This window comes from Pleurodeles waltl, chromosome 9 (assembly GCF_031143425.1).
Source record: "Pleurodeles waltl isolate 20211129_DDA chromosome 9, aPleWal1.hap1.20221129, whole genome shotgun sequence".
In the NCBI taxonomy this organism is placed as follows: Eukaryota; Metazoa; Chordata; class Amphibia; order Caudata; family Salamandridae; genus Pleurodeles; species Pleurodeles waltl.
In genome coordinates this window covers 314846385-314873248 of record NC_090448.1, presented here as the reverse complement: position 1 = coordinate 314873248, position 26864 = coordinate 314846385, and the positions used below count along the sequence as shown (strand labels likewise).

The 26864-nt window shown below is 44.2% G+C and overlaps 1 protein-coding gene across 1 annotated transcript in view; it reads left to right on the top strand.

Annotated features, from left to right (window-relative positions):
- Positions 1–5393: 5393 nt before the first annotated feature.
- The window catches only part of SLC38A3 (solute carrier family 38 member 3), a 269690-nt gene continuing 248219 nt past the window's right edge, over positions 5394–26864 (top strand). The window contains exon 1 of the mRNA XM_069206822.1: positions 5394–5488. The gene's annotated coding sequence lies outside the window, so the exon portion shown is untranslated. The remainder of the gene's footprint in view (positions 5489–26864) is intronic.

Sequence of the window (26864 nt, the reverse complement as noted above, 5' to 3'; positions counted from 1 at the left end):
AGGAAGGCTACTGGCTTCTCGAGAAGTTAAGCAGCGGAAGCATGGTGGTAGTATACCATGTAATGATCAGTAGCAGTGAACAGGTCCTGTTTAACCAGTGTCCGTTGGATGAAGCCTACAGGCTTGCTCACTTTTAAAAGTTCCACTGCTATGTGCTTAACTCATCCTTGGCTACATCAGATTAGTATGAAGTACTGAGCAGAGTAGAAGTGATGTATCTGTGCTAGGTGTATCATGCCTAGGAAGGGTGCAATACAGAGATAATTAAGTACTGAGTAATGTGTGCCTGCTGTATGCATGTGCTGGAAGTGCATGTGCTTCTGAGTGAGACAGTATCTGAAGGATGCAGTGCTGTGAAGTGCTTGCAGGACACATCCATGTGCTGGGTGTATGCGTACCTGTGAGTAGTACAATATATGAAGGATGCCATTTGTGCGTGATAAGTGCATGTGCAGGGTGTATGCGTACCTGTGAGTACATGAAGGATGCAGTGTGTGCATGATAAGTGCATGTGCAGGATGGATGTGTACCTGTGAGTACATGAAAGATGCAGTGTGTGCATGATAAGTGCATGTGCAAGATGGATGTGTACCTGTGAGTAGTACAGTACATGAAAGATGCAGTGTGTGCATGATAAGTGCATGTGCTGGGTGTATGTGTGCTTGTGAGTGGTACAGTACATGAAGGATACAGTGATGGGTGGTGCATGCATGATAAATGCAGGTACTGGATGTATGTGTGCCTGTGAATGGTATAGTGTTTGGAGGATACAATACTGTGCAGTGAGTCTTTGCTGTATACATGCACTTGGTATATGTGTGCCTGTGGATGGTACAATACATGGAGTGCTCGTGGTTACATTTGGGAGAACCAGGCCTGCATGGTGAAACACGGAGAGGAGGTTAAGGGATCCCCACCACAGACAGATGTGTATTTCTGTATTCCTCTAAGCTTGTTTAGACACACACTCGAGAGGGAAGGACAGGCACTTTGATTCAGTGAGTGGTCACCAGGAAGGGGCCAGGGTACATCTCAGGAAGGAGATGGGGCTGATAAGAGAATCATAAAGACTAGGGCTACAGACTCTGGGCTAACCTTTTGATTCACATATCCGTAGCTGAGATCCAGGTGTGAACTCTAGTCATTTTCATGGCCTGTGATGTGGGTCTATCTGCTTTAGAGACACACCTGCTGTGACAGACTGATTTTCAAAGGGAAGAGGGAGCAGAGGAGTATGCACTTCAAAAGAAAGAGAACTCTAACATCAAACTTCAAAGACTCAGACCCTTAATTGAATTTGAAGTCTGGAAATGGCTATAAGAAGGGGAGTTTGAAACCCAAAAAATTTTCATTTGCCAAGCCTTCAGAAGGACTGTTTGTGTAGAGGAAGCTCTGCAAGACTTCTGCATGTGACCAGGACGGTGGGCCAAGGCCTGCTAGTCTCACTGCTGGGTGAGGGAACATCACCCCGGGAATCCAAGACCAACTGCCCTGGAGCCTGGAGCACCAGCGCCTGCCTGCTTTCCAAGACGAGTGTGCCCTGTGAGGAGGAGGAGGGCGTTGGAGGGAGCGAGGTCCAGTGGGAAGCCCTGTTAAGTGGATTCCATGTGCAAGGTGTAAGAAAATTACTACCGCACCGATCGGGTCACTGCCTGTATGTAGTACTAATTTGGCCACTCCTGTATGCAAGGAGAGGGCCGCCATGAAGACAGCTGTGTGGAAGAGTCCTGTGATGTAAGGGCAGAAGCCTTGCTCAGTAGCCGTGCAGCGACCCTGTATGCCAGGAGGGGCTGACATGGAAAAGAATGTCATGAGGTAAGGGTCGAAGTCCTGTGCGGAAGTGTGGCAATGACCCCGTATTCCAGAAGGAGCTATTGTGGAAATCTTCATCATGCTGCCCGGGCCAGAGCCCATGAACTGTGAGTTGTGGGGACCGCATATGTTAAAGGAAGTCACCGGGAGACTAAGAGCTGCAACTTGTTCCACACTGCTGAAGAAGTGAAGATGTCATGGAAGCACTGTCACCTGAGTGAGGGATCATCATAGCCACCCCCATCAGGTGCAAGCTGACACTCACTCCACAGGAGAAATTGCAGAAAACCTCATGTTGTTGCAGAAGTGTGATCACGAGTGATAGATCATGACCCTGCCGAGCCACATAGGGCCAGATGTAGGTATAACCGGCATTGTGACTCGCAAATTGCGAGTCGCAATGCTGGATGCAGGATGGTGTCCCTGACACAAAGGCCCACCTCATTAATATTAATGAGGAGGGTCGCAATTTGCGACCCCCTTGTGATTCGCAGCACTCACAGTGATGGTGGCCTGCTGGAGACAGCAGACCACCATGCCTGTGACTGCTTTTTAATAAAGCAGTTTTTTTTTTGTATTGCAGAGTTGCAATACACTCGAAAAAATAAAACGTTTTTGTTTCATTTTTTCAGAGCAGGCAGTGATCCATAGGACCACTACCTGCCCTGAAAAAATGTTTTCAGAGCCATTCACAAAGGGGAAGGGGTCTCCTGGGGACCCCTTCCCTTTTGCGAATGGATTAGCACCCATTTGAAATGGGTGCTAACTGCGAATTGCTTTACGACCACCTTCGCGGTCGCAAAGCAATTCTACATCACAATGCGAATCGCAAATAGGAAGGGGAACACCCATTCCTATTTGCGAGTCGCATTCCCATTTTGCGAGTCAGTAACAAAATGGGAATGAGCATCACGATGCACGTTTTGCATGGCGCAAACAGCGAAATTCGCTGTTTGCACCATGCAAAACGCTTGCTACATCTGGCCCTTAGTCTGCAAGCGGCCAATTTACCTGGTCTGGGCTGCAGCTGCTGCGAGCGCCCAAAGATGGGGTGCACTCAAGAACACGTAACTTTTCCCTCATACCGATACGAGTAAGACTTGTTTTGGGTCCGTCAGCCCTGCGGGAACTTGCAGCTAGTTGAAGTGCATAGAGCTGGAACACTATTGACTTCAAGTTAGATTTGTAGTGGACTCTATAGATAAGACTACTATTGAGGCTTGCCTGGATGTTATCAATGGTGAATGAGAAATAACCACGATCACTAATGCAAGGATTGAGTGGGACGGGGAACCACAAGGGATGACTGCGTAATCGTTTCTGAATATTGTATTCTTCCTTTGTGTGGTTAGAAATAAAACATCGTTTTTTCTATAAAAGTGAGTATTTGGCTGGACAATCTGTAGGGCAATGCTTTATTGCTGCTGTTGCAAGCATTTTAAATTGTGAGGCATTTTTCACTCATCTGTATCCACACCTCCCCTGAGGCAGACTTAGACTGCTTCACCAAGCTTACTACTGAGAAGCAAGTGCAGAAGGGTTACTTGGCCCAGTTGCTCAGAATCTATAGTAGGCCCGGGCCAAGGACATCAGAAGCAAAACCCCCACTGTTTATCCCTTAGCCTCTGCCTGCTCTGTGGCCCTCAGAACGGGGTTCTGACAACGTGTTACCATAGGACAGTGGTTCCCAACCTGTGGTCCGGGGACCCATGGGGGTCCGCGAAGCCTCCTCAGAGGGTCTGAGACTGCTTTGAAAATTAAATAATATTGACAGATTAGGTCCTCAGCTTTCAGCAATGACTCAGTTGGGGGGTGCCCGAATTTCAATAATGATTCGGGGGGGGCCATGTTACAGTAAGGATAAAGCGGGGGTCCACAGAAGTCAAAATGTTGGGAACCACTGCCATAGGACTTAAACCAGAGCAATTCCAAGCAATCTTTAATTTCATTGTAGCAAGAAATGTTTCAAGAACACATCAGGAATTACAATGTAGCATAGAATCCCAATCAAATTAGCACCAGTTCAGATGTACTTGACATCCATCTACAATGTCGAGAAAAGAAAGGGGAGAGGAGCTAGCTACTTGCTGGCAGCTCTTCAGCGGTCCTTATTAATATTTTACATATTTTAAGAGGACATATTTGTAAATATGAAGATATGGTTTACAAAGCATAACAAATAAATCCACGAGGTGCAAGATAAAAAGGGGGTTACTAGAAATGGCTGCACTAAAAAAAATAGTAATAAACATACATTTCAATTGGGAGTACTTTATCGTTTCCAAGTTGCCTGAAGCTTCTCCCATGACACAATGACCTCCACGCTCGAGGTCATGCTTGAATAAAGGCCTGCCCTGCAGAGGGCCGACTGCTTTGAGCCTTCAGTGAGACACCAAGGTCTCGCTCTCTACCCCAGTAAATTCCAGTTCACTCCAGTTTGAAGGCCTCTCTTAATCCCCAGCACAATTGCCCACTCGGGCCTGTTTAGGTTAGTTGGGCAAAGAAAGGGCTCTAGAGATAAGCATGGGGAATGGGGCTTGCAACGCACACTCCAGGCCCCCGCCCTTTACCTGTCAGCCACAAACAACCTAGGAAAGCATGAGCTATACCATCAAGAAGGAGGAAATATGCTCTCCGGCTCCGAAAAATTGTGGTACTCCCAAACCTGCACTCAGTGCTTAATTTGTAAATAACAAGGTGCCAGTGCTCAAAGCCCTCCTCTTAAACACGCGGCTGCTGCAACTAAATGTGGGAACACGGAATACTGAGGCAGTGTAATCCTGAAGCCATCTCGGGACACTCCATTCCATTAAAACCGCTCCCTGCCACTTCAGCAGCTTTCTGCTTTCTCCCATTGTGACTTTTTTTCGTTTTTCTCACCCTCCGTCTTACCTATGTGTGTCTTTTACCCACAGCAACGCAGGGGGTACACATACGGACGGGGGAGCGCCAAGAGGCAGTACACCGGCCCTCAACAATAAGTGTCGGTGCTCAGCACCGGAAACCACAAACACAAATTAAGCACTGCCTGCACTCACGGCTCCCATTCTTCCGCATGTGGTGTACACCTGAGCACATCCTGTTTTTTCGATATTCCCTATTAAGTCCCTTGCTTCATTTTCAAACTAGAGAAGTGAAGCTACCCGGTACCGGACAGTACCTGTCCACTTACAGCGCTAAGTCCCAGACCATAGAGGATGAACATGTATTAGCCAACCATTGTCCCAAAAACATATTTCTTGCGGTGCTTCTTGGACCCAAGTATTTTAAAATGTCGCTGTCTCCCAGGCCACCCATCTCTCGTCCTGTTTTCACCTTCTTGCTGTTTCCTCTTTTCGTTTCAGTTCCTGTCACGCTGTGTTATTTTCTATCCCCCTTGCGCCCTGCTTTCTACTGCTTGGATGTCTCTTATTTCTCTCCCCTCTCCTGCCCCCCTCTCCACAGCTCCACAGCACCTCCACCTACCCTCTCCCCTGGTCTTGAAGGGGGAGGGGCTCTGGCTGATGCCCGGCAGCCACACCCCGTGTGGGGCGGGGCAGGCCCCTCGAGGCCTCGCCTCCTGTGCAAGTATGAGCAGCGCGGCAGGAATAGCACACACAGCCCCCTCACAGCTCGCAGGGTGAACACACTGGGCTCAGAGAAGGGCTGAGACAAAGAGGCTGTAGCGAAGCGGCGTGTAAGTAGCCCCGTTCACTGCTTTGGTTTCGCCTCTGCGCTGTGTTTTAATAGTCTGTGCGGTCCCTCTCCTACCAGATCGCTCGGGAGAAAGTTTGGAACTTTACGCCAAGTTTATTACATCTGATCTATGTTTACTGGGAGGGCTATCGCGACGTCGATCCATTCATCAATCCATCCATCCTTTTGCCTACCTATCCCCACCTCTCTATGTTGTGAATTTGTCGCATTGCTTACACATACTAACCATAAAGCGCACGCACAGGGAGAAGGCATTTTGGCGCTATGTTTTTTTTTTAAATTTGTTATGCAGCCCTTTCAGAACCAAACAATATATGCCAAATTGATCACAAATAATCCGCTTTCGATGCAACAGTAGCTTTTCTGTTTACAGACCGAACCGTGCCTATTTCGGCATATGCCTTTGTATCTAACCATCCGTTTCAATGTGTGTTACTGCCTATCAATGCCAATCTAACCAGCCTTCGATCTGCCATTCTGTCTGTGCAATCTGTTGCTATGTATAGATCCACCTGTTTCTATGCTGTGTTAACAATATTTGTTAAAACGCAAGTCCACCGCCTGAAAGACTTTTTGGCGCTATCGTTAACATGTTTTCCGGCAGGACACGAAGCTCGGATAAAGTCTGAGTAGACTTCCGAGCTGCTGTAGCTCTGCCGGGGGTCAGACCCCCTAGTCCTCAGAGTTCCACCGCATCGCTAGTCATGGCCTCGGCGTAGGCAATGTATAGCGCCGTGCTCCACAACTGTCGTGTTTTCCGGCACCCTCCCCCGCCTCACAGTTAGGCATACACTTTTAGTACTGAAGCCCACGTGTCTGCTGAATATCCTACCATCTAAGATGTTCTCGGGATCTAAACAGTGTACTTTTTATATAGTGACTTATTATATAGCGCTGAACTCGGCCAGGGTGGAAATGATTGCTTGGCGCTAAATTTCAGAAGTCTGTAACACGTTCTTTTCTCCAGCTGCTTCCGTCCTGAAACCCAAACTTTGGGCTTGCCTGTACGAGTGCCGCGCTACGTTACACTATTTTAAACCAATGTTTTCCTTATTTTTAATTTCAACATATAAACTGTTGAAAGGCATTTTTAAAATGGTTTAATATCTCTATTTTCATAAGGGTGGCGTGGGCTTCCACAGCGGCGATCGTAAAGAGTCAAAGCGGCGGCCGCTGGAAAACAGCACAGAGACAGCAGTCTGTAAATATATGCGCTTTGACAGTGGAGACTGCCGGGGAAGGTCTGAGACGGAGGTGGCATCTCAGCCGGCCCCTGAGAAGCGCGTATGAGGCGGACTGTTGCCCGAGCCCCCGGCCATGTGCTCGGCTCCCTTCATGCCCAATGGAAAGAGGCCCCCGCCTGCCCTGCCTACAAGTCGCTTCCTCACCCTCATTGGAGGGTTTGTGGGGGAGGGAGCGCCGTGACCCCTAATCCGAAACGCTGCGCGATATTTTTTAATCATGTATGTGCGCGTTTTGAGGATGAAGTTGTTTTGTAATCTCGTAATCCTAACAGAATTGATCAGTGTAAATTATTGTAAACCCGTTTCCCACCTGAGAATCCCTAAAACCTGCTTTAGAAGTCACCGTGGTACAAGCAGGTGGGATCTGACCCCGTATTTTACTTCTAATATTCAATCTGCCTATCCACATGTTTATCCGTGTATGAATCAACCCCTTCTGCTGTCCGTCTGTCCATCCTGCGATTAATGAATCAATGTGTCTGTCTCCCTTCCATATCACTCATCTGTCTTTTCATTCTCCATCCTATTTCTCCATCTATGAATTCATCCATTCACCTGTCCAGGGCTTGAAATGGAAAAACAGAAGTGCAGGTACTCTGCATAAGAGTACCTGCTTGATTCTGAGAAATGCCGGTACTGTTTAATGAAAAGTATTACGCTTTTCTTGAGAAGTGCCGGTACTCTCCCTCTCAAAACAGAAAAGTGACGGTACTCAGTACCGGACAGTACCGGCTCATTTAAAGCACTGCACCTGTCCACCAAATGATTTGCGAAGAAACCTATCAGCTAGTCATCAATTGCGCCCAATTTGTAATCGCTCCACCTGCCTGACAACCTATATGTCCATCTAAAAATCCATTCAGTGACCAGCCCTTATTCACCCATTTATCACTCAATCCATCATTCACCCAACAGCACCTATCTGTCCATCTGCCCATGGGCTATACCATGAGATCAGCGTGTAAATCCACCCTTCCACCTGAACCGCCTGTCCAAGTGTCCACCCTCACATCTTTTCATCCATTCACCCTCTGTCTAAAATCAGACTTCAGCTCCCATGCCACCCTCCTCTCTCAGTTGGTTTTATTATTTATATATATATATATATGTATATATATATATATATATGTGTATATACATGTATTGGAGCGCTTATCTGACCACCAGTTATATTACACAAAGAGACATTCTGTTTTTTCTTGTCCCTAGTCCCAGGGAGATTAAGTAATTTGGCCAGGATCACACGATGTTGAACCCACGCCCAAACCTGAATTTAATTCCTTGGTTTCAAAGTTGGCAGCTCTGGCAAAATATGAAATGCTTTTTCCATTAAAACACATTCCACGCTGCCCTAGGTGGCACATTTTCCAAATGGTACCCAAGGCACCGTGCAGGGTAAAGTGCTTTGATCTAGATCACACAGTTCCATTGCTTGGGAAAGAAGAAACCCAGGATTATAACCCAGTTCTGCCATGTTTTATTGATATTTTCAGTGTCCTTAAAAGAAAATCCATAATCTGCTTCATAATCTGTAGATTTTTATTAAACAAGTTGTTTGTAGCTCAAACGGATCAAAAGTTCCCAAAAAGTTTAGGGCAACACAGAAAAGATGGGTGTCAAACTTGTACTTACACAGTGAACTATTTGCCCATACGGTGTTAATAGGCGGCAACATTACAAAGTAATGAAGTATTACGGTTAGAAAATGCACATCATCACGATGCATAATTGTCTTCTCTTGCCGCATAATATTGTCAACTCTGCTGCATATGTTGGTCCTCCACTGCCGCATAATTCCGATAGCCTTGCTTATAGGCAGTCTTTCATAAAAAGGCAAAAAATTACAGGTAGGGACAAATTTGATACTACCTGTCATTTTTTGCCATTTTATGTTGTATTTACCCTGGGCAGGAGAGGGTTATAGGGTTTCCCCTAATTTTGTGCTCAGTCTAAAGGCAGTCTTTCTAGCAGTTTCAGCAGTGAGGCGCAGGACTGAATGGGCAAGGATCAATGCTGTTATCTGAACCAAAGATAGTGGGGTGGATGTTAGGACTAAAGCTAACTTTCACGCCTTTGACTTGTCCATACATTTGTGAGCTGGGGTTACGTGACTTGTGAATGAAGCAACTACTGAGAATGAAGCTTGCACATCTTTGCCCACCCTGTTTCTGTCAGAGAAGCTTGCACTGATGCTGCCTGTTCTAAGTGTCTGACGGATGCTTGTTTTGCTCTTCCTGTTCTGAGGAGGAGAGCTCGCATTGATGCACAATGTGATACACACGCCCTGTATCAGAGACACATGACCAGATACAGCATGTTTCATCTGTGAGTGTTAACCTTGGACAACTGCTTCCAGTGCATTAAATGTTTTGGGTTTAAACAGGGCTTGTATTGCTGCTGTCTTTTTACATGTCCTAGGGGTGAATCTTGCATTGCTGCTGAACGTAATGCACCTTTGAGGGGAAGCCGGCTCTAAGTTCCCCCACTCCAGGGAAGTTTGAGATTCCTCCAGTATGTTCTAAACTTTTCAAACTGATCAGCGCTACGAGGCCTCCGGGTAGCTGGCGCTATATAAGTCTCAATAACATAACATAACATGCCCAATATACCCTTAGCGGTGTCTGAGGAAAGCTTGCAGTCTTGATAGCTGTGCTGAATATTTTCTGTGTACATTTTCTTGAAGGTTTGTGATAGACATGGGACAGAAGGGTTGCCGACAGGTCTGCTTGCTTTGCCCAGATGCATACATTCTTTGTGTGATATTTCTTGAAAGGAATGTAGAGGCTGAGTTAGTGTACTCTTGGAGATGTTTTTTGGAAAAGGGTTGGTGCTGGTTGTTTTCCTTTGTTTCAAGTAGGAGTCTAATGTGTCTGCTTTGGTTGTGCAATGATTTGCCAGTTTGTCTGTGAATTCCTTTTTAATGGGATGTGCTCCTTCTAGGCAGTTTGGTTTACAAAATTTGGTGAGAGTTTTATAGAATTCTTTACTTGCACGTTTAGCATTTTGAATTCTGTCTGAATAGTATCTTTTTTAGCTTTTTTGATTGCTGACTTGTAGAATCTGTTAAGTTTCTGTAGCCGAAGTTTATCTTTATTGGTGTTTGTTTTGCGCCTAGTGCGTTGCAGCTTTTTAACTTGCTGTTTTATTTCTTTTAGCTCTGTATTTCTCCAACGTGCCTGTCTTCTTTTGTCCTGTTTTGTTGTTCTTAGTGGTATTAGGATATCAAAAGCTTCCTGTACCCACTCGTATAGTTTGTGAACAGAATGTATTGTGTTCAGGTCTGTATTTGATGCTAGTTGTGTTTAAAAGTGTTCAAAATTGAGTTTTTCCCACGATTGATAGGCGGCTGCATGTAATGTGGTTTTAGGTGTTTTGCCTTGTGTTGTTTTATGTTGGAAAGCAAGCAAATGATGGTCTAGCCATGTGACTGGAGTAATGGTTTGAAAGGTAACTAGTTCTCTATTTGTAAAAAATTACATCTAGGATGTGTCCAGCGATGTGTGTGCATTTGTGGACGATCTGATGTAGATTGAGTGCGTCTAGGCTACTGATGATTGTTTTCGGATGGGGCATATTGGGTTTGTCAAACCAAATGTTTAAGTATAACACACATCGAAGTGACTGCCCTTCACTAACTAAGCTCAATGATTTCCGACCACCTCGGTTCCAGTCAAAGAGAATAGCAAAGCCACCTAGACTCCAAAAAGTGCTTCAAAAGCATTCAAACGGTACATGTGCTATACATATACTCATTCACATAACAACTCATCATTGCACACATCACCCCCTTGTGTCTTCAGCACTAGAAGGCAAACCATACAAACCGATTGCAAATCCACTGAATTGTATGCCTCTTATATAGTGCTTCAACTCCCTTTGTGCAGTGGTGATGCACATTTGTGGACTGGTAGAATTCTACACCATGGGGAAGTGCGTAGTTGGCAGAGGGTTGTATTTGTTGTGATTTTTTTGTAGGAAGCATTTTGTGTCGTCCATCAGCGCAAGACTAAATATTAACATTATTAAATAATGAAATCATGAATACACAAAATTAAAATAACGGAATGAGAGGAATTAGGAAGGGTGACCCGGTAAATAAAATGTTTAAGGATAATGGTGGAATGATTTCGAGCTAAAGGTCACATTGGTGTGTCCTGTTTTTGGACAGTGAGTGAAATGAGGGCAAAGGAAGCTGAGACCAGTATGTGTCTAGGGTACATAAGGAGTGCCATTGAATTGGAGTTAGAGGGGTGATAGGTACAGATGTGACAAATTGGCATAATTTCCTCATTGCGTAATTTTGTTACATTTTCTGAAAATTTTATGAAACTACACAAGGCAAAATCTAGCATTTTGCGCTATATTTTAGCATGCAGTGATGCTTTTTGTAAAATAAAAAAACATAGCACTAAATCACTCATTACGCGAACAGCAGCTAATGGTATCCTGTTCATTTGCATTTTCCAAGGGACCTGCCATGGGACGTTTCCTCAAATGGCAGGCTATTTAAACAACCTGGTGCAATGGTATAACTTCAGGGATTTTGCGGAATAGGAAATGTTGGAAATTACTCAAGATTACACCTGTGGAGTGTCGCACAACGATTAGCACACAGTATAGGCGCATCGCACACCACAAATTCAACGGCTCAGACTTAGTTACTGGCCACGCACGAAACTTCCCGGACCCTTTTATTAACATATTGTCACGACGTCATGGGTGCGTCTATCCTGCCTGTAAGACAGGGCGGACATATGCAACCCCTGTTTCTGCACAGCAGGTACGACAGTCCAGGGCCAACATAACATTCCTCCTTAACCCAGACCAAACACAAAATGAAAGACAACAAAACATATTGACCCAAAATACACAAAACAACACTGAGAGCTAAAAAGCAAACTCGCTACAGAACATTCTAGGATGCTTAGACTAATTGCAGAGTTCACTCCAGTACAAATCCTTGCAAACGCATAGAAGTCTATGTTTGAGGACGTACGTAATATCAGTCCACCCCTCCTCTCGGAGGCACAGGGGAAGCTGTCACCGTAACAGGTTCTTCCCGTGTAGGTGATCCAGGTTGCTCAGTATTCTGTAGTTCCAACTCAGCGAGGTGGAGAAGGATGACTCGCACTGTCCTTTGACTGGCCAGGGGACATTAGGACAACACCAGGAGTTTCGGCAGCCCCCGCTCCACCACTGTCACGCCGATCCCCGGACATAGCCTCATCCATGCTCACCGTGTCCAGATCCGGCTGCCTAAACAGTTTGAAAAATGAAATGTCCTTCTGAGGCTTTCCTGACCTTTACAAGCAGTTACCATGGTGCCTTTGAGGGCGCTTACAACCTAGTGATCTTTTTCAAATGGCAGTAGAATCTAGCTCCCCGTCCGCCGACAAGATCACCGATCTGGAACTCTTTGTTTAGCTCGTTATTTCCTTGACACCTGTTCGTGCCTGATTCTCCTCTCAGACAATGTCTTAGCCGCTTCATCCATAATTTGGGATGATTCACCCACACGAGGGATGGTGTCTCCAACCATCTGATTCATAAACCAGGTGCTGGGTGGGACCCCTGTGGCGACGCGAGGAGTGAGATGATACTCACGGAGAAAAGCACACATCGCTCTTTCCACATTCTGACTATTGGACACAGCAATTCTCAAAATCTTATTTTGAGTTCTCATGAAGAGTTCTGCTTCTCTGTTTGCCCGAGGCCAGCGTTAAGTGATTTTTCTGTGAGAAATGCCACAAGATTTCAGAAAGTCAGCAAACTCTTGGTTGGAGAAGGGTGGCCCATTGTCAGTTCAAATTTCACACAAGAGCCCACGAGTGGACATTACCTTCTCTAGGTGAGGAATCGTTTGGGGGACAGTGATAGTCAAGAATTTCCACTTCTGGATATTTGGAAAAATCCTTGATCACCACAAACATGTGGTGGCCATCAGGCAAACTACCAAAATCCTCAATGGCTCTGAACCAAGGCACAGGGGTAATTGTCTCAGTGAGGATAGGCGGGGGAGGTTCTGCAGAACCAACAGCTTGCACATGGAGCACTGACTAACCACTTGCTCCACTTGTTTATAAAGCCCTGGAAACCAAACCTTACTCCTTAGCCTAGATTTTATCTTAACCACCCCTTGGTGGGAGGAGTGGGCCAGTTCCACCACTTGCGACTGTAGGGAGTCTGGAACCACAAGTCTTGGACCCCCTCAACAGACATCAATCCTGGGATACGGAGAGTTCATGTCAAATCTTGTATAGTGAAGATAGTGTAAGACGGGCCTCAATGGTTCTACGAGCCACATTGTGGAGAATGTGATGTCAATTCCCAGAGGCCATCGCTGATATAACTAGCTGAAGACACTAATCATTTTCAGTGGTTGTTTTAATTTCTTCCAAGGAGATGGGCAGAGGTTGTGAACGTTCCACCACCAAGTGCACATATTCCTCCACATCGTCAGCATCTGAGATCTCTTGAGAAGTAGCCAGCCTAGCGTGTCGGGACAAATGATCAGCAGGGTTCAAAGAGCCCTACTACACTACAGAGAAGCAGTAGTCTTGTAGCTGTAGGATCCACTTCTCAATCCTTGGAAGAGGTTTAGACGAGAATCCTTTGAAAAGCAGTACGAGTGGCTTATGATCAGTGTGGGATGAATGGCTGTCTGTATAGATACAAATGGAAATGGCAACAGCCCCAGTGGACATTAATAGCCTCCTTTTCTATCTGGGAATAACGCTGCTTGGTGTCGGCGAGGCACGACTTGCATATGCCACTGGAGCCCATCCTCCATCTCATTGCTTCTGAGACAGAACAGCTCCCAGACCGGTTGGACTCGCATCAACCGACAGTTCTGACTTCTTCTCAGGATCAAAGTAGACTAGTGTTGTATGTTCGGACACCAGCCTCCTTGATCACCTCTGAGGTGAGTATTTGACAAATGGCTGCAAGTAGGGAAAAGAAAAAACACCCAAAAAAGCATCCTGGACATTGAGGGCGGCAGTGCTCAGTCACTCGCGAGGGCACAACAGGAGGGGTAGTGCTTGTCCCAGCAAACGTGCACTGGGCCTGACAGCACACAAAAAAACGGAGCTTCCTCGTCTCACCATAGTGCTGTGAGGCTAAACAATAAAGATTGTCGCCGCCTAACGGTCTCTGATGCGGGGTCGAATGCGGCCAGGCCATTGAGGAAGAGACAGGCCGGCCGCCTAAGGCACACAGTGGATGAGTTGATTCCCGCCGGCACCAACATGCACCAAGCGGTGCTGCGGAGCAGCAGGACCAGAGCCGACACAGGGAGACGAATGCAGAACGTATTGTGCACGGTACAGCATGCGTGGGAAGCGACACCAGCTTCCCCCGTCACCAGTTTGTGGTGTGTCGCAGCGCAATGAGCATACAGTATAGGTGCAGTGCACACCACAAATTCAATGCCTCATACTTAGTTATCTGCCACGCGGGAAACCTCTCGGGCCCTTTCATCAACATGGTTCCACGACATCATGGACGCGTCTTTCCCGCCTTTAAGACAGAGCGGACATATACAACCCCCTATTTCTGCACAGCAGGTACGACAGTCCAGGGCCAACATAACAATGCAGTCGGGATGCAAGGGCATAGCTTCGGGGGGGTGGGGTGCGGTTGTTTGCGGTGTTACACTCCCCAATAATTGCTTTCAGTCGGCTATTGTTAGATGTCAGTCGGATTTCAACAGGAGTTTTTACATACACGCAGACAAAAATCCATACTCTCTCCTTCTCACTCTGTTTTCAAAGTCCTTAAAGTATTGGTCATTTAAAAAAAAATATTGTGTTTTCTTAATACGCCTACCAATCCGCATTCCTCTCCCTTTCCACTGTCCTATAATATATATTGAAGCCCCCCCCCCCCCATCTTATTGACCAAGCTATGCCCCCTGCCGCCCCTCCTCCCAATCTTACTGACCAAGCTATGACTCTTTCGGAATGAAAACTCCACCTGGGGCTGGCGATGAGGCAGTATTGGAGATCAGATTTCCAATAGCAAAACATTAATCAAATTGAGGATTTACGATGGGTTGGTCTCACGTTAAAAGTGCAGAAAGGTTAACTACTGGGCAGGGACTGCATTTGTGGGCAGACTGACAGCTCATTGGGCACTTGAGTCGCCCGGAAACTCTAGCCTCCTGGGTTTGACGTTTGCTGTCGCTCAGGAGGCCCTGCCCTGGCACCCAGGCAGAGGGCATTGACCGTGTTGGCGTCAGCAAAGTGAGAGGTGTCCTGACGGGTTTGTGCAGCAAGGTCAGGGATGGCAAGGCAGTGTCCATGAGTGCTCCCAGACCTTTACAAAAACCCTCCAGCAAGTTCCTAAGATGAGAGAACAACTGGACAGTGCGTTTTATGCCCGGTCTAGAGGCCCCTCAGAAAAGAAAGGAGCACATGTAAAATCCTTCCTCCGTGTGAGAACTCGATGTCAGTGGCTCCTCGTTGCAGACCCCTGTGTGGCAATGAGGCATCAGTTGGGACAGGGTCAAATGGGCCCAACATTGTTTTTAGTTTTTATCAAGCATTTTAGGGTGTGGTTCCTCAATATATACCTACCCACATGGGTACTTGGATGTGGAGGTAGGAATAATAGAAAATGTGTACCTCCCTCTGCCCGCTTACCTTTCGATATTTTGTCCCTCCATTTTTTGTCCTCATTATTGGGGTGTCATGGTATTCTTGTACTTGATATGGAAGAGTACATTCATATTTAGAAATATGTGATGCACTCTTTCAAACAGCCATTTCTTTATTGAAAGCAGTTTGTGTCCTAAGGGTATGTCAATAGGGAACCTCTGTAAGCTCCTCTGTTGGGATTCAACAGTAACTAAATTATTCACTACTGAAGTGCATATTCATTTGTGAGCGCAACTTAGTTTGCGTTTATTTGACCTGTAACAGTATGATCCCGTTTTCACCTGTTTTATGCAACACATTTATAACCTTTGCATGAATCTACATACAAATAGCAAACTCAACACTTATAATACATCAGAGCTAATCTTCAGCACAAGTAAATGGGAGAACTTAAATTAGGTTTGGTGGCTCAGAAGATGCATTTCCAGAGGACTTACGCATCTGTTTCAGCAGTATGTGCGTCATGTCATAGTCATAAGTTTGAATCCTGACTAGTTCACTCACAATTCTGGGATCAGTGAATACCTATGTTTTTGAGTAACAATAACCATCTGATACTTAGTTACATAATACTCCAATGGATGAATGTGTGAATTCTGCTTCATGACCTTTGCAATGCCTCATATGATATTGTTTCTAGGTGCCTTTCAAAAATAAGACTTGACTGTACGGATTCATATAAAGGGTCTAAACAAAGACCACCAGGCCCAGCTACACTGTATCCTGAAACATGAAGAAGCCCTCCATAGTCTCCAGCTTTACCATGGCTGTCCCCGAATTCTGACTCCAAAACACAATATGATGGGGTAACCTATCTGGAAGCATGCCTATGGTCGTTGTGAATGCTTCTGTGGAGATACTGTCTCTCTGTCGCCATTTACCAACTCTTTAGTCGTGGCAAATTAAAAGATATGGACGAGGTGGGCTCACTCACGTAATGTGACCGGCTTCATCATGAACCACCTCGTCCCACCCTGGTAAGATGATACTACCAGGACGGAGTCGACCTTGAGTTAGCTTATCTCGAGGGAGTTCTTACAAATTAATATCTCTGGACAGTTGTCTGGGATCCAGTTACTAATGTTAAGAATCACTTAAAGTAAACCACAAAGTGTCCTTTATTAGTTGGTGCTCTAGGGATATATAAAAATGCAAAAAAAGTATATTCAACTGATGTTAATGGATGTCATGTCTCTTACGTCTAGGCTTTCAGAGAGACACACAAAACACGCCTCTTTCGCCCTTTGTGAGACCACCACTTTAAAGTCTAATTTGTAAAACAATGCCCTTACTGGCTAAGGTGCCTCGGGTATCCGGTGGGCACTATACATAGAAACATTATAACTCCTGAAATAAAACAATGCATATGCCTATAGCCTGTATTTTGAAGGAGTCACCTTTCGGTGTGAATGTGAGCTCACCTTGTAGTTCGATGCGAGCCACAGTTGAAAGCTCCGGTGTTGAGGCTGAAAGGAGTGCAAGTTTCTTACAGTCCCATCATCAGTAGCTCATAAAGGTATTCAGAATAGATGCTGGTCCTATCCTATGCCTCTCTGCAGATCACACAGAGCAATGGCCTCATGCTTATTGTAATTGAGATTAGGTGTGAGGGAGGTGCACAGCTGTTAAAACATTTCCATGAAAAAAGCAAAAGAAAATGCGGTGCATACAGGTGAGTGGGTGTGTTGTGTACATAGGGAGTAGTGAACTGTATGAGATGCAAGGAAGTATGTGTGCTAGAGAGTGAAACAAGCATGCCGAAGATGCAAGAGATGAGATATGCAGATGGAGGTTTTCAGAAAGATTTGGAGAGAAAAGGGGCAAAAGTGCCCAACTGAGTGCAGCTGAAAGTTGCATTAATGGAAGAACTTAGTAATGTTTGATATAGAGTGTCATATTTTAAGAAAGGAAATATTTTCAATTGTAATTATTGGCAACAAAATCGTTGTTGTTTCTCGTTTATCTAATGCTTATAAAAGCATTGGAAGAGCCAGTAGATTTGGCTTTTTATAGGTGAATGTCTGTTACTCTGTGATACGTCTGGATACAATAACAGAAAGCTCACAGAGATGCGCCAAAATGATGATTGCGTGGTACATTATGGAAAGCGCAGGATTTTATTTTACATGTTTTAAGTTACACCCCTAATTAAATTTGTCATGTGTTTTTAAAAAGGATTCTTAGATATACCTCTTAGTCCACGCCCCATGTAGAGGCACCCAACATTTTTAGTCCCACCTAAAGCTGGGTCCCTTGTTGTTTCCAAATTATGTGTGACCGACTACTATCAAGTACCACATTTGTCTTCCAGGTCCACACTTTGCAAAATAAAGCCTGTCTTTTGTAGCTCACAATTTATCAATACAGATGCTCTGTAAGAAAAGCAAAGTCATCTACTGCATACTTAATGATGTTTCGAAATATACCTTTGTTATTAGTATTTGGAGAAAGCTGCAGGACTCGAAATCAAAATCTTCCGAACAGGCAAAGGAATTTCACATTGAATATGTAAATAAAGATGAATGCATGGACATTGTTGCTGCTTGTAATGTGTTGAACCAAGTAGTTATTGTAACATAAAGGAGCATATTTACAAGGAAGTGATGCAGCGTGGCAGTGTGCCACTTCAGAAACGCTGGGATGCAATGTGTTTACAAACAGGATAGTGCATCCCTGTGTTTCCCCTAGTGCTGGTGCTAAATTTAGCTGCTTAGTACCCATAGTGCCATAGTGCAAGGGTGGCTGCATTGCAGAGATGATTGCCTATTTGTAGGAAGGTGTCCCTTCCTGCGTAAACAATCTATAATGGTGATTTGCTACTTCTATGTGTACTGCATGATGCAGCACACATAGAAGTAGCAAATCGTCAGTATTTAATGATTGTTTGTGTGCAGGAACATGCTTATGCATGCACACATAGAAAAAGCAAAAAAGAGGAGAAATAAAAGTATTGCTCCTTGTTGGATCATGCTAACGCCACGCCTGGATTTATGTTTCTTTGTGAATATGGGGCAGTGTCAAAAAGCAATGTGTTGCGAGGGTACGACCACAGCAACACCCATTGCATGCCCCTATGCAGCAGAAAGCTGCATCAGTGACAGGGGCCATATTTACAAGGGGGCGTTAAGCCACAAATAGTGGTTTAATGCCGCCTTGTAAACATGGTGCAGTGCACAGAGCCACAGGAGCGTCACAAAAAGTGACACTCTCGTGGTACTTCAGGCTTGTAAATATACTCAGTAGTGTTTAAGCCAGCTTTTTGGTAAAAAAAACAATCGGCACCAGTGTTATACCCAAGACAAAAATGACTTCCATACCAGTTTAATGTAGAATTCACACAAGGTAGTGGCAGCAGTTTACCATTAAAAACACCTAAGTCTGGCTGTTCTGTGTAGAGGCTGAGAAAACAGAGGAACAAACAAGGCTACCTGTATGCACATTGCTTTAATTGAACATCTGAATCAACCAAATATCATCAAGGACACAGACTAGAATGAATGCTGGCAAGCTCTACTTATTGAGTTTCAAAGCAAAGGATGCTTGCTGAAGGCTTACAGTTGTTGCACCAGTAAATTAGCAAAGACTATTCACACACTAAAGATAATCTACCTGGAGTTCTTAGAGTCTGCTGAAGGCCTGGCCCTTAGAGGACACGCATCTAGTGAAACCTGCACCCACAGCTACTGGCTCATAAAGGAGATGAGAAATAATCAAACCCAAAGTGAATATCGTTCGTGGATTTGGCAATATGTTTTCAGAAAACGTGTTCTAGAGCAATCCTCATGCCCAAGGGACCATCCCACACCCATTCAATCACTAGAGAAACAGTAAACCATAACAGGCTCTAAGTGCTGGTTTCTACAACCTGACAGAAGGCCCATATTGAGTAGTGGTGGAAGACAATCATAACAAACATTTGGAGGTGGTGGAGTTGGAAGTCACAGGCACCACACGCTGCTGACATGGTCATGAAAACTTGATAAAATGCCAGTTACACAAGAGCTACTAAAACAAATCAAGACTGCCAGTGACCTACAGTTTAAAGTCAGGAACATTATGAAGTGTTTGGACGTTACACGTCATAATATACCATCATAATGGCTGCTGGCCAGTAGTGAAGTAGAACCCTAAACAATGCTTGGAGAATTGCAGAAATGCATCATCAGAATGAGGAGTTGGCCATATATCTGTTCTTGTGCGCTGACTGTCGCCTTGTGCATCTACTGCTACCCAACTGATTTGCTTATTGGGAGGTTGGTAGTCACCATCAAATATGGCCTTGCCACTTGCTCAGCAAGGCCTGCCAGCCAAGCATCCATCTAAACCAAATGAAGGGAGATCAGTGTTGATGGGAGTCAAAAGGGCTCTGACACAGAGGATCACGATTAGGTTTTGATCAAAGAGCAATACCCTTGTGGAAAGTTCATCAATTTTTTTTGGCACATACCCATTTATTTTCACAGCTTGAAAAAACCATTATGACTACCACACGAGGAAGTCAGACCACCTCTCTGAATATGTTGCTTTAGAAAGAAATTTCACGGCGGAGGGAGAGCCAGAGACTCAATGTGAGTTTTGCCAAGTCTTGTTTGACGCGATCACTGGATTCAAAAGATGAGGCTGACCTCCCACCATGACAAACAAAAACGACTCACAAGGGGTGATGTATGTCAGCAATGTAAAATCCAGGGTTATCTTCCTGTTCAGTTAGCCCCATCACACAGCAAGATTTTATTAAAATCTGAGGCCCTGACATAAGAGCACATGCAAAGCTGAGAATATATTGCCTGAATGCTGAACATGGACTGTTGCCTGTTGGCCAATAGTTATATTTCAAAAGGAATGTTATGCATACATTTTGGTCAAAATGTATATTTTAAAAGGAAAGCTATGCATAGATTTCAGGAGTGCCTTATCCTCCGGCATGCACACATTAGTGGCTGGGCACAGAGTAGCATGCAAGGGTGCAGTAAATAGCAGGTGCTCATTCCAAAAGATTGCAGGCACCATAACTGGTTGTATGATCATTCCTTTGCTGCTCTCTTATGGCAACATATAGAATAATCCTCGCAGAGACCTAGATCCAAGCAGGTGACACTTAGCATCCATTTCACTCTATTCTCGCTCCTAATTGAGTCCTCACCAGTGACACAGAATAGATTTACCCCGATTACAACTTCATCCGTTCAGCTGTGCCCATGGCAGAAACAGGCCAGGACCTCTCGCACATCGGCTGCTAGAGCGGGAACTCTAATCTGCTTTAGAATCTTTCTGCAAATCAAAATGCAGAGATTTACTGCTAGATTTTGTTTTATGTGTATTAAGGTTGATGACAAGCTTTCAGATCCAAGTGTAGGATTATTAATAGTTGTGCCTGAGAGCAGCTGCATGGTGATGCAAATCTGACCTCACATTTGTTGCCGAAACCATGTCAGCTGCCCTCAGAGGAGATCTTGGCAATGAGGTTTGGCATGCGCACTTGCAGTCTGGGTAAGTTTGTATCTACCCCCCTTGACAGTCACAGTATGTGCTGGTAGTATACAAACTTCAACAGCCAGGCTAAAAACTGTAGGCCTACAGTCATGTTTGTACTGTCACTCTAGTTGGTGGCATAATGAGTGATGCTGTCTACTAGTGACATTTAATTTAGATGCCATGGTATGCTTTGTATGCTATACTGGGAGTTATAGGTGAGTTAAATATGCCAGTTCGGGGGTATGCCAATGTCAGCATTTCGAAAAGGTGACCACAGACATTTTCTCACTGGTGAGCAGGGGCAAAGTGCGCAGAGTTCTAGAGCCAACAAAAATATAGGGCCCAGCACAAAATATAGGATCCAGCAAAAGGCAAACCATCTAGGGTGACCCTGCAGAAAGGGCGAATTTGCCTTTTGTCAGTCCAGACGTTGGTCCTTTGCTGTATGGCACAGTGGGCACAAGACAGACGTCTGGGATTGCTTGTGTTTATATCTGGGGGGATCTTGCCTGGCAGTACGGGATTGACTCTCCCCCCGGCACAGTTCTCTAAAACAGTTGTGTGCTTTCCCCTTAATTTATAACAATGTTTCTTTGGTATGACCTTTTTGTTTTAATGAAGTTCAACTTTATACCAATTTGGTTCTACTGTTTTTTGTTTTTTCAAGAGATTAAAAACAGATTTGTTCAGTGTAATTGTCACTTAGATTATTTATTAAATATGAACTACAAAGTTTTTTAGGGAATGTTATTTTGGATTATTTTAGTGTTACTACACAAGTACCAGGAGTCCATTGCAAAAGTGCATCATGCAACATGAGGCGCTACTCCGCAAGCCGAGATAAATCTCCTTTCCCTTAGCATGGCTAGTCCTGAATATTACTTTCTAATAGTACGCAGTGGCATATCCTACTATAAAGTTTTTTCAGCGCTTTCAACCATAGACCTGTTTGTGATTGCATTGCACAGCTGGTGCTTCATCTTCCAAAATCTAAAATTCTAAAATGATTATATTTTCAGAACATGTGTAACATAACCAAGGGTGAATCCGTGCTGCAGCAACTTCCTCACCCCTTCTTCCAGCGCCCTTCCCTTTGCCACGTTCAGGAACAAGAACTAGACATACTGCACCCTGTCAGGAAATGCTGCCATGAACTGCCATAAGTGAAGGAGCCTGCTTACCAGTGGTGGCTGGTGACATTTGAAAGTAGTAGGGCGTAACAGTTGGGTATGACTTTTATGTAGCGAGTGAAGCAAGCAAGCCTAATGTACAAACATGGGGTCGAGGGTGGGTCATCCTCCCATGGATAAAATGGACAAATGGTGCATTTGAAAGCAAATGAATATAGTGAGAAAGCAATGTTTATAAAGCAGTGCAAATGTATAGCCTTGCAGTATTAAATATATTAAAACTGCCACATATCTTACTGCAATAATTTCAACAGTTATTTTAATGTACACATTGTACAGCATGACAACTTCAGGCCCTTTAAAGTGTGCGCTTGTGCAGTGTCTTGCACTGCATGCGGCATCAATGTTGGAAGAAAATGTTCCAACCAGGCATCAGGAATCACCCACAGCTGCTGGCTGCAATCAGTCATACAGAAATATGTGCAGACAGGTCTTTAAGTGGGATGGAAAAAGTGGGGCTAAAACTGAGAGACAAATACATTTCTGTGATTCCCTTAGTGTGCCACCCAACGTGTATTTTGTTTTCTCTCTGAGACGGTATTGCATCTAAAACTATAACACAACAACTGACAGTTCAGTTTTAGTATTTTTGTGAGTTAATTTGAGCAGAGGATATGTGAGTTTATTAGTTAGATTGACTAGAGTAATGGAGGGATAGAGGAGGGAAGAATCCAGAAGTGTTAATTAGGAGTTTATAGTAATAAGATGAGGCTTGGGATGAGTAGACGAGAAATGGAGGAAATATAAATACTATTACAATACAATACAATACACCTAAAACTTGTCACTCCTATTCACTTTGTCAATGGCTGTTATCTTTTTAAGAGCGATGAGCACCACCAATGATTTCTTATAAATAATTAACATTGGAAATATATGAATTCTGAAATTGTGAGACTATGAATGTAATATTATTGAGGCCTGTGGAAGGAGTATGGCCATCAGTTAGAAATGTATGCTCTTTCTCTCTGCACACCTCATCCATCGGAATGTTTTCAATCGCCTCTCTTTCCTTTTTAGTACCCTCTTTTCACTGTTGCCTGAATACACTTGCTTGCATCTCTCTCATTTCACCATCTCAAATATACACTGCACATTTGAGCACTTTCATTCCTTTTGCCTTCTAAATATTTTGACCTCTTTGCACAACCTTCGCACACATCTACACTGAATTTCAGTTGTAGCTGGAATACATGACCATTGTTCTTTGTGCTCTGCAGAGACACCAACACACTGACAGGCACTTTGTTTAGCCTTCAGGCTCAGCACCAGCCTTCTCAATCAAAGCCCCTCATAAACACTTGGCAGAAGTCAAAGTATGCACTATGCAAGAGTAATAAAATGCCCGAAAAGAAATACAGAAACAGAGCATGATGAAACAGCTAACTCTCCTGGGGAATGCAACATAAAGTAACACATGAAAAACAAAGGAATTAAATCACTGACACACATTACCTTTACGTTTTTAACATTCATTCCTTGCAAATCAGTCCATGTTTTTGGCACTAATGTTAAGGATATGATGGTAGGGCCAGTTTTAACCCACACTTCCTTTCCTGTAAGCACGTATTTCTCGATTTGAGCTTGGCTCAGATACGTGGATAAACTTTGCATGGGAAATCAAAACCCTGCTTGTCTTTTGGAACAATTTAGCAGAGGAACATATACAGCAGCTCCACTTCTGAAGGAGTCATCCATCTGCAGCCAGGGCCTGGGGTGTCAAAGTGGTGGAGGTTAAGGTGACAAGGGGTCTCAGCTCAAAATGAACTACCCAAGATTAGCATTCTAACACCATTACGAGTACAAGGTCTTGCATTCACTTCTATCGTGTCACGAATGGGAAAGGGTGAGATCGATTCCTGTGAATGACAGATGCCTGTGCCCTCCCACAGGGATGAAGACTCCAAGGCCCGAAACCATGACACTAAAAGCATCACTGGCCTATAGTGGATAATTAGACCACGATAGAAAGGAAGGGCTTTAGAAAGCTATGCATTGCCTCATGTGTCACAGTACAGAAAAGTTGATTTACTGCCTGGCTTCCCTCTCCTACTTCAAAGCGAGGCAGGCAGGCAGCCTGGGACAGACAGCCCAGAGTTAAATACATCAATTTGTTTAGAGATACGATTTAATATTTTTTAATGTTGATGTGCAGGAATTTCATGAATACATGAAAGAAAGACTACCTAGAGGAAAGGCCACGTAGAGGAAGAGGATCTTTTACAGGAAGAACTGGCCATTGGCCTCTTGTAGTTCAGAGAAGGATGTGCACTTCCAGGCTGTGTGGTGAGGCACTTTGACCCAAGTCCCTCCTACAGTCTGCCCCTGGAGCAAAACAACGCACGGCCTGAATGTGTGATTACGGTAGGCACTCTGATTACACTCTTCCTACTCTGGAGTGCTGTAGATGCAATTAAATGTGGCTGAAAATGAGTACACAGAACAGAATCACCTGTGAAAACGCCACAACAACTTGTCATATACGAATCTCAGGACTGAAATTGGTGGTTTGAAATCAGGAAGACCGAGCAAACAGGACAGAAAAGCACTAAAATGAAGCCACGACTGCATTTCGGCGATTCCAATCTCCACCTGTTCACTGCGGCAACTAGGGTGGGCTCCTTTGCTCGTGTTATGGTTTTGAGGTTTGGGCCTGAGAAAGGCCCAGGAAAAAAATGTTCCTCCTCCCAGGTAGTTTATGTTATCAGCGCCCAGTGCCCTCTTGCAGTGGAATGGAATACTGGCACTGCACCTCACCACCAAAAGGGCAGATTCACAAGAGAAAAGGGGGTCATTTTGACCCTGGCGGTCTTTTGACTGCCAGGGTTAATGTAGCGGTATCACTGCCAACAGGCTGGTGGTGTATACCGCTACATAATGAATGTGGCGGGTTGGTTTAGAGATGTGGCATTGACGCAGAAGATGTTTCAGCTGCTTTATTTTATTAGTAAAACTTCTCAAAAATAAGGAGACGCGCAGAGCCAGCCAACGGGCTAACCGCTGTTCTCCGTCCCGTTCTCGAATGCCTCTATGTCACCATCACGTCTGTGAAGCCAACATGATCATGAGGCATTCGAAAACGGTGAAACCATCACTACATATCTTCCCTCTTTATAATATAAGAGGAAGGGAACAAAACATATAATATATATATAAATATAAATTACTTCTGAAAGTTAAAAACAACAGAACATTTTTAACATAAACTATTTTTAAGAGTAATAGTCATTCAACCTTTTAGGTTTAACAATTCTCCTGCCAGATCTACTCCACTTCTCATTCTTACCAAGAACCTCCTGTGGGCCACTGGAATTACTAGAAGACATTGTTGTCGGCATGTTGTCTGCATTACTAGGACCACTAGAAACAATCCTATGTTGTCCCAGATATTCATGCTCACTCCTCTCATCTTTCTCTTCTAACCATTCTTTACAATTCCAACCTCCCAGAGCACTATTCTCCTTTTTCATGTTAACACAAGTCCTCTTACACATCGACAATGCAGCCATGTGCCATACTTTGCCATTACTTAGTCTTACAGAATTATTATACACTGCCTCCACTCTCAAGGGAGAGGAAAATCTACCTTGTCATTTACCTGCGTACCTACTACTTTTAACTCTCACTGCGTCATCCACACATAATTTAATCTCTTTACTCTTGTGGATGTCATCAAAGTATTTTTTGTATTTATCCTGAGCCTTTTCATTATTCTTCCTCACTTCTTCGGGACACCACTCCACTCTCTTAGCAGCCTTGAGCCAACCTACATTGTCCCTAGACATAGGTGTTCTTCCCCTCATGAGTTCAAACGGGCTAGCGTTGGTACTAACACATGTGGTAACCCTAAACGCCCACAAAATTTTCCATAATTCTGTTTCCCAAACTAAATGATTACAACTAGATAATTGAATCACTACTTTAAGTACACTGTTAAATCTTTCAACAGCACCACTGCCGGCAGGATGATATATTGAGGTAGTTCTGTGCTTAATACCATTCCTTCTTACATAATCTTGGAAAGCTGATGATATAAATTGTGAACCATTGTCAGACACAATACATTTCAGTAGGCCTTCTCTCACTAAAATATTATCCATAAATTTAATGATACTACTTCCATCAGCCTTTTTTACAATTACCACCTCCGGCCATTTGGAAAAATGATCCACCAGCACAAGTAGAAACCTGTCATCCCCATCGATGGGTCCCATAACATCGATACCTACTCTTTCCCAAGCCATATTGGGACAAGGAATAGGGTTTAAAGGCGGTCTCAACGTACCTGTGTTTTATCCGCATTCACACATGCAAAGCAGCCTCTAACAATCCTCTCTACAACTTTATCTAACCCAGGCCACCAGTACCAAATTTCACTCTATTTTTTTGTTTTTCCAATGCCAAGATGGCCTTCATGACAAATTTTGAGACTTTTGTTTCTTAACGTAGTAGGGGGTATCACCTTCCCACTTCTAAGAGCCAAACCATCTTCCATGGACAACTCATTCCTCATGTCCCAAAAAGGCAACAAGGCTTCATTGACCATTTTTTTTAATGGCCATCCCTTTGCAATTACAACGCTCAAATCTCTTAGCGTCTCATCCCCATCTTGTTCTATTTCCCATTCATCACGTGTAATGCCCCGACACAAACCTTCCTCCACAATAGCCACCCACATGTCTTCCTTTATCTCTTCCTCTGTATTTTTGGATGGTAAAGGCATGCGACTCAAGAAGTCTGAAATAATGTTCTTAACACCAGGCATATATTGCACAATATAATTATATTCA